This window comes from Populus euphratica, unplaced genomic scaffold, assembly GCF_000495115.2.
Source record: "Populus euphratica unplaced genomic scaffold, PopEup_1.0 scaffold2076.1, whole genome shotgun sequence".
NCBI classification, from domain to species: Eukaryota; Viridiplantae; Streptophyta; class Magnoliopsida; order Malpighiales; family Salicaceae; genus Populus; species Populus euphratica.
The window spans coordinates 4649-19121 of NW_011501898.1; the positions used below are offsets into that span (position 1 = coordinate 4649).

The following is a 14473-nucleotide window of genomic DNA, read 5'->3' on the forward strand; positions in this document are numbered from 1 at the left end:
AGCAGGATCGGACCACCACCGTCACGGCGCTGGTAGACCTTCGCTTCCGGCGGGATGCGGCCGGAATTGATGGCGTCCTGCGCATTGCCTTCGACCACCGCGCGGTATTCCAGGGTGGCGGTGGCGCCGATCATGCGCTTGGCTTCGGCGGTGTCCTGCACGCCCGGCAGCTGCACGACCACGCGGTCGGCACCCTGGCGCTGGATGATCGGCTCGGCCACGCCGAGCTGGTTCACGCGGTTGCGCAGGGTGTTGATGTTCTGCTCGATGGCGCCATTGGAGATCTGCGCGATCTCGGTATCCGGCACAGTCACTGTGATGCGGTTGCCGCTGACGTCATAGCCGAGGGTCGGCTGTGCCTTGACCAGGGCGGTGCGGGCACGCTGCGCGGCGTCATCGCCGGCAGACGGGCTCAGGTTGGCCACGATGCTGTTGTCAGCGCGGCGTTCCACCGACTGGTAGGCGATGCGCGCGTCACGCAGGGTGCTGCGCACGTCTTCGGTGTAGGCGTCCAGGCGCTTGTCGAGGGCGGCCTTCTGGTCGACCTGCAGCACGAAGTGCACGCCACCCTGCAGGTCCAGGCCCAGCACCATCGGGCGGCCGCCAAGCCTGGCAAGCCAGTCCGGCACGGTCGAGGCCAGGTTCAGGGCCACGGTGTACTTCTCGCCGACGGTGTCACGCAGGGCGTCGCTGGCAGCGGACTGCGACTTCAGGTCCGGCAGGCGGACGATCAGGCTGTCCCCTTCCTTCTCGACACCGATGGTGGTGACACCGGCCGTCTTCAGGTCGGCCAGCACACGGTCGCGCAGCGCATCGTCGATCTGCCCGCCACGGTTGGCGGTGATCTGGAGGGCCGGGTCCTTCTGGTAGATGTTGGGCAGCGCGTACAGCGCACTGAGCGCCAGTACGATCAGGATGACGACGTACTTCCAGCGTGGAAATTCGAGCATTGCTTGGGTCCCGCGCGGCGCCATCCCCGGCGCCGCGGTTGTGCTTCGGAAAGGGAGTGGCTTACTTGGCCGAATCCAGGGTGCCGGTCGGCAGCACGCTGCCAACAGCGCCCTTCTGCACGCGGATGCGCACGTTCTCGGCCACTTCGATGGTGATGAAGTTGTCGCCGATGTCGGTGACCTTGCCGGCGATGCCGCCGTTGGTCAGCACTTCGTCGCCACGCTTGATCTTCTCCAGCATGGACTTGTGCTCCTTCTGCCGCTTCATCTGCGGGCGGATCATCAGGAAGTACATGATGGCGATCAGGATGATCGGGAACAGCAGCGTGGTCAGGCCCATGCCCTGCGGTTGGCCGCCGGCGGCCTGGGCGTGGGCGGCGGGAATCAGGAAGGCAAGCAGGTTCATCGTTGGTCCTTTGGTTGGGCGGCGCTTCGGCACCATCAGATGCCACGGTCGCGACCGCGGATCTGGGTCAGCCTTGAAGTATGCCACGGCCCCGGGCGTTCGTCCTTGGGCCGTTTGGCAGGGGCGTTCGGGTTACAGCGGCGGGGCTACCGCCCCGCGTGCCGCGTAGAAAGACTCACGGAAGGCCAGGAAGGTTCCCGCCTCGATCGCCGCGCGGATGTCGGCCATGAGCTTCTCGTAGTAGAACAGGTTGTGCAGCGTGCCCAGCATCGGTGCCAGCATCTCGTTGCAGCGGTCCAGGTGGCGCAGGTAGGAACGGGTGTAGCCGCCGGTGCAGGCCACGCAGCCGCAGCCCGGCTCGATCGGGTCCAGTGATTTGGCTTTTCAGATCCCTGATTTCTAAACTGTACATGCCTGAGCATTCTGTCATGTGCACATGCTAGTGTTATGTGGACAGACATGCATGCTTGTGCAACATCTGTCACTTAATGGTCAAAGTAACTGTGCCTTTAACCACCTCAAAATATGCAGGATATCTATCAATGTCAAGACATGCACTCAACTTTATTGTGGAAGGTCTTCAATCTCCAGTGCCGAATCATGTTGTTTGTGAGGTAAATTGCCTTGTGAGTATTATATTCCACACCTATCAGTTTATCCTGTATGATAGACTTTCTTAGGTTTTGCTTTTAAAAATGTTCTCGTGTTTTTTAAGTTTAGGTTTGACTTAACATACAAATTTCTAGTGAAAATGCATGGAATTCTCCCAATCTTCCTGGCTCTAACTACATAACTTGTATTGTGATAATTTTGTTTACTAACCATCAGCAGCTATACCATTCACCATTTCTTTCCTTTGATTTCCTTGTGAAACCTGAGCTGATGTGATTTCATGAAATACTTCGACTCTGTTCAAGGGTTCATTCTTCAGAAATATCATTTAAACATGTGAACATGATGGAAACTTTGAGTCTCATTATTCCTGTGATGTTTCCTTTTATACTTTCTATAGTTGCTCCCACCTTTGGAGTTCTGTTCTGGTAGGTTCTCTTCTAGGGATTTAAATGACCCTCTGGGGTTGGAGGTGGCGTGCATAAAATTCAGTTTGGAGTGGAAATTATTTGTCATCTTAAGATAAACTTAAAAGTTTGCAAAGAATTACTTAGATTTTCCTTGTGGTTGAATAATAAGTGGGTGCTTTGAGTCACTCTCGAATCTAAACATTTATGGGTGGGTATTATGTAGGCCTTATTGCGATATCCCTCTTGTATCTACTTTCTCACAATTTAAAGAGTTTTTATGCTTCCGAAAACACTCAAGAAATTTTGTGTCAAATGTAGGATGGCTTTCTGGAGGAGACTAATTTGTGGGGAAGCTGAAAGACGTGCTGTTGTGTCATTATAAGCTGCATCTTAAGTTATTTTGAAATAATAAAACGAAGAACATGTCAAGGCATTGAAAGGTTTTGGACAGCGTTGATAAATTATGTACTTGTGAAGGAAAATGATTTGAATAATGGATGTTTCCTATTATAGTTTGCTTCCCTCACACCAGAAAGGACGGCGAAAACTACGGGGTTTCGCCCTAATGGTTTGTAATAATTTGAAGTTTTGAGGACAGTGTCAGGATGTTGTGGTGCATCATACTGGTGTTGCCTCTGTATAAAAGTTTTGAACTTTGAGGTATACATGATATTTGATACAATGTAATTCATTTGTACCTAAGCCATGTACATCTTATGACGATTACAAAGTGGAATTTATTTTACCGCTTCCATCACAAAGCTTGAAATTGTTGGTGGCATTTGTTTGGTTCTCGACCTCCACATCTCATATGCTATTTTCTTATTCAAGGTCCTCTTTGTTATGTTTGCTTCAGATACGATATTTTCACACAAATTGCTTAATCTATGTATGGAATCTAATGTGAAAATAGGTCCAAGTTCGTAATGACAGAATTCTAGCTGCTAGATTTCCATGTGAACCTGATTTCTTTCTTCTGTTTTAGGCCAGATTTCTAGTGTCTGGTAGTTTATTTGGTGTAAATGCTCATGTTAGTTTTTTGGGTTAAATTCTAGGTTGAAAGCCCAATTAAATCAAGCGAGACAAGGTTGATTCAATTTTGTTATAATACAAACTATAATAAAGTCCTACAGGAAGGTCATTAATAAGAAGACTAGATGATCTATCAAATAAACTTATGGATAAATCATAATTGACTAGCTAATTCATTATTGAATTTGCTTTTTTATAGACATGAAACGCACGCACCTCCCAATCTTTTGATAATAAATCTCTTGCCTATATAATTAAATTATAGTTCTTGTCAATGTTAATCTTATCTTTAATGATTAAATCAACAACAAGGTAGAATCTAATTCCAAAATAATTTGTTGGAATACCTTGGACCAAGCTAATTTTAAATAATTGGTAACTCCTTATAGTTCCATATATATTACTATATAAATCCCATTTAATATCCACATTCCCACGTCATCCTTTATGACTCTATCAACACCACCACCAGCCACCTTTGGTTCCTTTATTACAACCATCTACATTAATCTCCATCTAACTTATTGGAGGGTATATCTATTGGTTGGGACACTAAATGCATACCATAAACTACATGAGTATATGGACAGAAATGACATAGAATGACCTAGCTTATCACACTTTGGTTGAGAGATTAAGATCATTTGAGCCTATCTTATTGTTATTTTATTTATTTGAAATTATTTATGCTAAACAATTTGATTTGATGGATCGAGCCTAATAGTAAGATGTTTTAGGGTTTACTATTTATATGTTCCTCTGTTATTTTGTGAGACAGTTTTGATAATTAATGAAAAATTTACAGACTTTGCATATCTTCAATCCCCATTCCTTTCCTTTTTTGCTTCCACTTCTTAGCTTCTTCTCTAAAAGCTTCTTTAGTTTCTTACTTTAATTCTTATTATTTATTGACCCGGATCAAATTTAGTATCAGAGCATGACTTTTAATTATTTTTACAATTAAACAATCCACATGTTTATGCTTAACCCTAGATTCGGTTTGATCTAAAAAAATTATACCATTCTGATTTTTAAAAAAAATTGTTCATCAATACTGTTCATCATCAATGACAACAATCAAATTTTTAGTAACGGCACCTCAGCTAATCACAGCGGTAGACCCACCACTGAGAAGACTTGGATATCAGTCCACCGATCCAAGCTAATTTACTACCTCCGACATAGACCAGCGACAACCACCAGATTTACACCGTAAGAGACATCAATAGATCTCTAGCTTCAACAACCAAACCAGCGGCACAAAACCACCAGCCACAACCACCTATAAACCTATCACCACCAATACCGACTAGTGGTTCACCTTAGCAAAGGTAGCGCCCCAGCCAGGTCGTCCTCTTCAGCGCCAGCAATAGAGCTTCAACTACCATCGTCCACAGTGTCCTCGCCCTCAACCACTAACAATAGACAGAGTAATAGCACCGACCGACAGCAATCACCACCTTCAATAGACTGCAGTTGTCATTACCTTTAGTAGTTATGCCTCGCCGCCAGCAAATAACAAAAGAAAAATCAGCAATTGCAATACAAAAAAAGAAATTCAAGGCAAAATAATTAACCCTGCCATGTTAGCACTCCCGAGGCAACATCTACATTATCAGCCACGTCAGCAAATTCTACCACATCATCTAACACGTAATCCTTTATTGCCATATCACCTAGTCAGAAATTCTTTTACCCATTGAATATCATCATTTCTGATATGCTTTTACACTTGTTAACTAAGATTTAACATTAATATTATTCTTTGCGCTTGCCCATAAATAAGTTACATAGTCCGCCTCGCAAATTGAATTACCTTAATTTTAGGTTTGTTTATTGGCATTGAGTATCTGATCCTCTTAGTTAATTGTGGAGCTTGATTAAATTCATGGGAAAACTGAAACATTATGTTTGGATTACTTGTGTGCATTTAAAGGACTTACATTGCTTGCTTGTGAATTTTCTTAGTTTAATTTGTCATTACTTAGTCTCCAAGATAAAATAATAATAATAATAATAAAATAATTTTTTTAAAATATTAACTATAATTTTATTTTTTGTTTTTACTTGCAAGTGTTATTTGTGATCTCAATCTTAGGATTAGTTTTTGCATGCATTTACATAGTGGTCGTCTAGAACACAATCTAAAAGTCATAGCTACCATGGATCTGAACTATAATAATGTTCTTAGAGATATTCAAGAGCAATTATAACTTATGCGAATGGAAATGAGCAACATGTCCAATCAGATGAACAACCTTTCTAGGAGAATGGAGTCCATAAAAACTTTGCAAGTACGACAGTCTAGTGAGAGTGAGCATTCTAATGACAACCATAGGATTCCTCACCGCCACCATAACCAACACCAGGGTCACAATGACTTTGATGACCCTAATGATAGTGAGCATTTTAATGATTACTGTCAAAGACCAACTCATCTTAGGAATCATTAATACAACTGCAATCAAGATCATCATGATTACAATAACCCTGACGAGCGAGTCATGAGGCATATCAAGGTAAAAGCCTCAACTTTTAAAGGTCAACTTGACCCGTGGATCTTTGATAGATGGATTCGTGATATGGATCAATTCTTTGGCTGGTATAATCTATCTGAGAATAAGAGGGTAAGATTGGCTGGTATAATCTATCATTAGATTAGGATTTGTCCAAGAGATGAGTGGAAAATGACATTTAAGACTAAGAATGGTTTATATGAATGACTAGTCATGCCTTTTAGCCTTTTCAATGCGCCAAGCACTTTTATAAGAGTAATGACACAAGTGTTTAGGCCATTTATGAGAAAGTTCTTGGTGGTATACTTTAATGATATTCTTATTTATAACAAAACCAAGAAAGAGCATTTCAATCACCTTATTCATGTTTGTACCACCCTAAGAAAGGCAAGTTTGTTTGCAAATATCAAAAAAGTGTTTCTTCTTTACAGATTAAGTGGTTTTTCAAAGGTTTATAGTATCATGAAAAGGAGTCTTTGCTAAACCTAAGAGAGTCCAAAAGATAGTAGATTGATTTGAGCCTAACACTATTCATGAGGTTTGTAGTTTTCATGGGCTTACGACTTTCTATTGTCGTTTCATTAAAGGATTTAGCACCATCATGTCGCTTATTACATATTGTTTGAAACAAAGTGTGTTTCAATGGTGTAAAGGAGCTAATAAGGCTTTTGAGAAGGTTAAGAAAAGGATGACGAAGGCCTTAGTAATGTGCCTACCTAACTTTACTAAGGTGTTTGAAGTAGAATGTAATGCTTCTGTTAGCATAGTTTTTTCCAGTAGAATCATTAGTTTTCATATACATATTTGTTATTTATGTCAAGAAAACAGCTATAAATATTTGTGTAATCATAAGGTAATTAGCTTTCTATAATTAGGTCGAGATTATAGTTAATAGTAGTAGATTTTATGGAATGTAAATCAAAATTCTTTCTATTTAATGAAAGAGACTCTCATGAAGGGAGGTTATTCAGCCAAATTCATATAGTATTAGAGCCATACTTTTGAATCTACATTCTAAAGTCTTGGCTTAGTTTTTCTTGATTGAGTTTTGGTCAATTCTGGATACATAGGGCTCTTAGTTTCCTTTTTTTTTTTTCCTTTGATTCTTGGTTATCTTTTGGGTTTTGGATTTTTTTTATTCCTTTTTTTTTTGTTTATCAAAACAATGACATCAAACAATTCTGATTTGTTTAGTATTCTATTCACTGGAAAGAATTATTCTGCCTGGGAATTTTAGTTTTAAGTATTTGTCACAGGGAAGAAATTATGGGGTCATGTGGATGGCAGTGATCCAACTCCTACTGATTTTGCAAAGTTGCTTCAATGGAAGGTCAAGGATGCTCGGGTAATGTCTTGGATTTTAGGGTATGTTGATCCTCTTATTGTTCTTAATCTAAGGCTATATAAAACAACAAAAACCATGTGGGAGTACCTGTGGGAGTACCTGAAGAAGGTTTACTATCAAAACAATAATGCTAGACATTTTCAATTAGAAAACGAAGTCTTTAATTATTCTCAATGCAATCTTTCCATTCAGGATTATTATTCTGGTTTTCAAAATTTATAGGCAGAATATACTGATATTATTTATGCCAAAATACCAACAAAACCTCTCTATGTTGTTTAATAGGTTTATGAGCAAAGTAAGCGTGATCAATTTTTAATGAAATTGCAATATGAATTTGAGATTACTTGCTCAAATTTAATGAATCAAGATCGTTTACCTTCCTTGGATGTTTGTCTTGGGGAATTACTACGTGAAGAACAACGTATTCTTACACAAGGCAATTTCAAACAAGAAAATTCAATTGTAGTTGCTTTTGCAGCTTAGGGAAAAGGAAAGGGTCAGAATATAAGCAATATATAGTGCTATAGCTGCAAAAAAATATGAACACATTGCTAACAATTGTAGAAAGAAGTTCTGCAATTATTGCAAACAACAAAGCTATATTATCAAAGAGTGTCCCACTTGTCCTCAAAATCATAGAATAAATGCTTTTTAAGCTATGGTGTTTGACAACTCATTTACGACAGCTACATCCAGTACTCCTACTCCTGAAATGGTATAACAGATGATTCTTACAGTTTTTTCAGCCTTAGGGCTAGAAGGTAATAATTCCAATTCTCAATTTTGGCTTGCTGATTCTACTGCCTCAAATCATATGACTAACTCATCTAGTATGTTTAAAAATATGCGTGAGTATCATGGTTCATCATCAATTCAGATTACTCATGGTGATCATATATCCATTACTAAGGTTGGAGATATCGATCTAACTTTCAAAAATGTTTTTGTATCACCAAAGTTGTTTACTAGTCTTCTTCTAGTTGGTCAATTGATGGATGATAACTGTGATGCACATTTTTCTTGTAATAGCTGTTTGTACAGAATTAGGTATCGGGGAAGGTAATTGCGAAGGGGCCTAAAGTTGGAAGATTATTTTCGCTGTATTTTTTCATTCATCGTTGTCCATCTTTTGCTTGTACTACTGTTCAAAATAAGAGTGAAGTATGACATAAATGTTTAGGCTAGCCGAACTCTATTGTTTTGTTTCATTTGTTGAATTTTGATTTATTAGGAAATAAAACTAAATTTTCTTCTCATGATGTTTTGTTTGACTGTTCTACATGTAAATTAGGCAAGAGTAAAACTCTTCCTTTGCCTTTCCATAACAGTCATGCTACAAAATGCTTTGATATTATTCATAGTGATGTTTGGGGTCCTGCACCACTTATTTCTCATGCTCATTACAAGTATTTTGTGACATTTATTGATGATTACACTCGGTTTACTTGGGTGTATTTTTCTCATTCCAAATCTGAGGTCTTTTTTGTTTTCAAGTCATTTTTTACCTATATTGAGACTCAATTTTCTATTGGTATTGAGGTATTAAGATCTGATTCAGGTGGGGAATATATGTCACATGAATTTCATGATTTTTTACAGCAGAAAGGTATTGTCTCGCATCATTCATATCCATATACACCACAACAAAATAGGGTTGCTGAGCGTAAAAACCTTATTACTTGAGTCTTCTATACCATCTAAATTCTGGATTGAAGCCTTGTCTACTATAGTTTATTTAATCAATCGATTGCCATCATAGGTGTTAAATTTTGATTCCTCATACTATTGTCTACATCATAAGTTCCTAGCTATTATGACTTGCATACTTTTGGTTGTGTTTGCTTTTTTCATTTGCCTTCTTATGAACGACACAAACTTTTTACTCAGTCTACTAAATGTGTCTTTTTAGGTTATAGTATTTCTTATAAAGGTTTTGTTTGTTATGATCTAAGCTGTAGCAAATTTCATATTTTTAGAAATGTTGTCTTCTTTGAAAATCAATATTTCTTCCCTACTCATGTTGAATCTTCCTTTGTTGCTCCTATTTTTCCTCTTTTTGAGGATGTGTCATTTTTTAAGCGGTTGAAGCCTGGAATTATGTACGAAAGACATTGACTAACTTTGCCACTTCTTAAGATTGACACACCACCTGATATTGATCCTGAGATTACTTTTAAGCCTTGTACTCATCAGCCTGCTCTTCGCCGCTCTACAAGAGTATCTTATCCTTTTGATCGGTATGGTTTTTCTGCTACTCTATCCACTATTATTATTCCATCATGTTACTTACAAGCTGTCCAACATGAGCTTTGCTCTTGAAAATAGACAAGAGTATGGTGTGGACTATAAGGAGACTTTTTCTCCTGTAGTAAAAATGACTACAATGAGCATTATTATTGTCATTAGTGCTTTCTAAGTTGATGTATGTTTCTTGGTGATTTCTTGATATCTTGGAAGAGTAAGAAACAAGATCATGTTTCTAAATCTTCGACTGAGTTTGAATATAGAGCCATGTCAGCTGCTTGCTCTGAGGTTGTTTGGCTTTATGGATTGCTTGTAGAAATTGGATTTCCCCAGACTACTCCTACTTTTCTTCATGCTGACAACACTAATGCTCTTCAGATTGCTACTAATCCTGTTTTCCATGAGCGTACCTAGCATATCGAAGTGGATTGTCATTCTACTTGAGAAGTCATAGATACTCATATTATTTCTCTTTCACATATCTCCACCAACCTTCAAATAGCTGATGTGTTTACCAAATTAATGACTCATCAATGCCATTAGTTTCTAATTGGCAAATTAATGCTTCTTGATCACCCAACATCAATTTGATGGGGGATGTTAATAGAGTTCTTTTCAGTAGAATCATTAGTTTCCATATACATATTTGTTATTTATGTTAAGAAAACAATTTTAAATATTTATGTAATCATAGAGTAATTAGCTTTCTATAATTAGACCAAGATTATAGTTAATAGTAGCAGATTTTATGGAATATAAATCTGAATTCTTCCTATTTAATAGAAGAGACTCTTATGAAGGGAAGTCATTCAGCCAAATTGACAGCTTAAGGAGTCGGTATAGGTGGAGTACTTAGTCAAGAACGTCACCCTATAACCTATTTTAGTAAGAAACTTAATGAGGTAAAACAAAAGTACTTAACTTATGATAAAGAATTTTATGCGGTATTTCAGGCCTTGTGCTATTGGCGCCATTACTTGTTACCATAGGAGTTTGTTTTTTACTCCGACCATGAGGCCCTCCACTATCTTAACTCCCAAAAGAAGCTTAATCACAGGCATGGTCATTGGGTTGAATATTTGTAAGCATATTCATTTATTTTAAAACATAAATCTGGAATAGAGAATAAAACTGCAGATATCTTGAGTCGTCGGGTAATGTTGTTATCTATGATAAGTGTTGAAGTCACAGAATTTGAGAGACTCAAAGATGAGTATGAATCTTGGTTAGAATTTGGAGAAATATACTTGACATTGAAGGATGAGAATCACAGTCTTATAAATGGTTATCACCTCCAAGATGGATATTTATTTCGGGATAATAAGCTTTGTATCCTAAAAATATCTGTGCGTGAATTTTTAATATGAGAGATTCATACTGGAGGTCTTTCAGGATATTTTGGAAGAAATAAAACCATTGAAGAGGTGAAACGTTAATTTTTTTTTTTGTCTAGTTTGAAAAGATATATTGCTAAATTAGTAGGTTAGTGTCGAACTTGCTAATTAGCTAAGTATAGAAAACAAAATACTGGTCTTTACACCCCGTTGCCCGTTCACATTTGCCCTTAGCAAGATGTAAGCATGGTTTTTGTGTTTGGACTTCCATGTATTGTAAAGAAACATAATTTTATTTTTATGGTTATCGACCGTTTTTCTAAGATGACCCATTTTATTCATTATACCAAGACCGCATATGCTTCTAGAGTTGTGAAACTCTATTTTGACGAGATTGTCAAGTTATATGGTCTTTCCCAAACCATAGTCTCGGATAAGGATGTTAAATTTACAAGTTATTTCTGGAAAACCCTTTGGCATATGGTGGGAACCAAATTGAAGTTTTCTACTGCTTACCACCCCTAAAATGATGGTAAACTGAGGTGGTTAACAAGAGTTTAGGCAATCTTTTAAGGTGTATAGTGAGTGATCATAATAGGAATTGGGATTTGATTCTTTTTATAGCTCAGTTTGCTAATAATAGCTATATCAATAGGTCAATAGGCATGAGTCCCTTTGAAGCTGTACATGGTTATAAGTCTAGGAGAACTTTAGACCTTCTTCTCATGTCCCTCCCTTCATGCTAAAGTGTCTGAGTTAGCCGAGCCTTTTTCACATAGAATTCAGGATTTGCACATTGAGATTACTAAACAAATTCAAAAAAGAAATTTGTAATAACTTCAAGCTAATTTACATAGATAACATAATAAATTTAATATGAAAGACTATGTTATGATACGAATTAGACCCGAGCGGTTTTCTTCAGGAGCTAATTGAAAATTACATGTACATAGTGTCGGGCCTTTCAAAGTGCTACAATGGGTTAGTCCAAATGCTTATTTCTTGATTTACCATATGATTTTTGCATTAGCTCTACATTTAATATTAAGGATCTAGTTGCATGCCATAAGCCATTTCCTATTCCAAATGATCCATTTGAGATACCACTTAACTCCCCTCCTAATAATCTTATTGAAACCTCTATCCCTTTCACCTTGACATCAGCATAAAAGGATAATATTGATGCTATATTAGATGAACAAGTTGTTTTTAAAATGAATTTTGAGTTTCAATGGTTTCTAATTCATTGGGTGTGTTGACCTGATTCAGATTGCACTTGGATCACTAGAGATAATTTACAGCAGCTTGGTCCAAATCTTTGTGAGTGCTATCAGAGTCAGCGAGTGCTACACTCGACGGGGTCGAGTTTCCCCAACCTCAGGAGAGTTGATGGGGAGACCAAACCCTCACCGTACACTACACGAGTATACGAACGAAGACAACGAAGGATGACCTAGCCTATTGATTAGTACTTAAAAGTGTATTTTTATCAAGGTTTTACTAATAATCTTATTGAAACCTCTATCCCTTTCACCTTGACATCAGCATAAAAGGATAATATTGATGCTATATTAGATGAACAAGTTGTTTTTAAAATGAATTTTGAGTTTCAATGGTTTCTAATTCATTGGGTGTGTTGACCTGATTCAGATTGCACTTGGATCACTAGAGATAATTTGTAGCAGCTTGATCCAAATCTTTGGGAGTACTATCAAAGTTAGCGAGTGCTACACTTGACGAGGTCGAGTTTCCTCAACCCTGGGAGAGTTGGCGGGGACACCAAACCCTCACCGCAAACTACACGACTATACGGACGGAGACAATGAAGGATGTCCTAGCCTGTCATGCTTTGGTTGAGAGACTAAGCCTATTTGAGCCTATCTCATTGTTATTTTATTTATTTGAAATTATTTATATCAAACAATTTGATTTGATGGGTCGAGCCTAATAGCGAGATGTTTTAGGGTTTACTATTTATATGTTTATCTGTCATTTTGTGAGATAATTTTAATGATTAATGAAAAAATTTGCAAACTTTGCATATCTCCAATCCCCATTCTTTTCTTTCTTTGCTTTCACTTCTCAGCTTCTTCTCTAAAAACTTCTTTCTTTTTTTACTTTAATTCTTATTATTTATGGTCCCACATCATCCATCCTATAAAATCCATATGCTTGATATTATTTATGTTTCCAGATTCACCAAACATAAATTGTTTGATATCATCAACTAGCCTTCTGATTACATGAATAATGTTATAGGAAGAATTAGCAATAGAACAAAAAATTTATTAGTTTCTTTCCTTCCATATCTGCTATAATGCAACCCCGAATTCAATCGCCCAACCCTTCCTACTAGAATTCATATGATCACTTCTTAAATTGTTTACTAGCTAGGTGTACCGGTTGTGGGAGCAGAAAACCTCCATTTCTCCAACCCTAACAATTTTATCCCAAACCCCACGTGCTCTTAGGCAATCTCGAAAAGCATGGATAATTGTTTCCACATCCGTCAAGCACTGACTATAAAAATGGTTAGCTATAATTCTTCTTCTCTATCTAACTTTATTTGTCATAATAGCATTATGAGTGATTGTCCAAAGGAAGACTTTCACTCCTTCCAATTCTAAATGATGTTTCACAAAGGGTCATATTCTTGTTGAAAATCTCTACTCTCTTGTTAGACTAATACGTTGATTTATCTGAGAATTGGCCACCTGTAGAATGCCTTCAGTAAGCTTTATATTTGGACCTTTCCCATTGTTATTTTATTTGTTTGAAATTATTTATATTAAACAGTTTGATTTGATGGGCCGAGCGAGATATTTTAGGGTTTACTATTTATATGTTTCTCTGTCATTTTGTGAGATAATTTTGATGATTAATGAAAAATTTATAAACTTTGCATATCTCCAATCCCTATTTTTCTTTTTCTTTGCTTTCACTTATCAGCTTCTTCTTTAAAAGTTTCTCTTTTTTTTTACTTTAATTTTTATTATTTATTGTCCCGCATCCTCCATCCTATAAAATCCATATGCTTGATATTACTTATGTTTCCAGATTCACCAAACATAAATTGTTTGATATCATTAACAATCCTCCTGATTACATAAATAATGTTATGGGAAGAATTAGCAGCAGAACAAAAAATTTATTGGTTCTTTCCTTCCATATCTGTTATAATGCAACCCCAAATTCAATTGCCCAATCCTTCCTACTAGAATTCATATGATTACTTCTTAAATTGTTTACTAGCTAGGTGTACCAGTTGTGGGAGTAGAAAACCTCCATTTCTCCAACCCTAGCAATTCTATCCCAAACCCCACGTGCTCTTAGGCAATCTCAAAGAGGATGGATGATTGTTTCCACATCTGTCAAGCAATGACTATAAAAATGGTTAGCTATAATTCTTCTTCTCTATCTAACTTTATTTGTCATAATAGCATTATGAGTGATTGTCCAAAGGAAGACTTTCACTCCTTCCAATTCTAAATGATGTTTCACAAAGGGTCATATTCTTGTTAAAAATCTATACTCTCTTCTTAGACTAATATGTTGATTTAACTGAGAATTGGCCACCTGCAGAATGTCTTCAATAAGCTTTATCTCCCCCATATATGATGA

General features: G+C 37.9%; 2 long non-coding RNA genes across 2 annotated transcripts; both read left to right on the forward strand.

Moving 5' to 3' along the window:
* Nucleotides 1-1758: 1758 nt before the first annotated feature.
* On the forward strand, nt 1759-3167 carry LOC105118591 (uncharacterized). Its single transcript, XR_840986.1, has 2 exons — nt 1759-1970; nt 2697-3167. It is a non-coding gene; the product is annotated as an uncharacterized LOC105118591 (long non-coding RNA).
* Nucleotides 3168-12485: 9318 nt separating this feature from the next.
* LOC105118593 (uncharacterized) lies at nt 12486-13735 on the forward strand. The gene is made up of 2 exons (XR_840987.1): nt 12486-12817; nt 13681-13735. It is a non-coding gene; the product is annotated as an uncharacterized LOC105118593 (long non-coding RNA).
* Nucleotides 13736-14473: the final 738 nt, after the last annotated feature.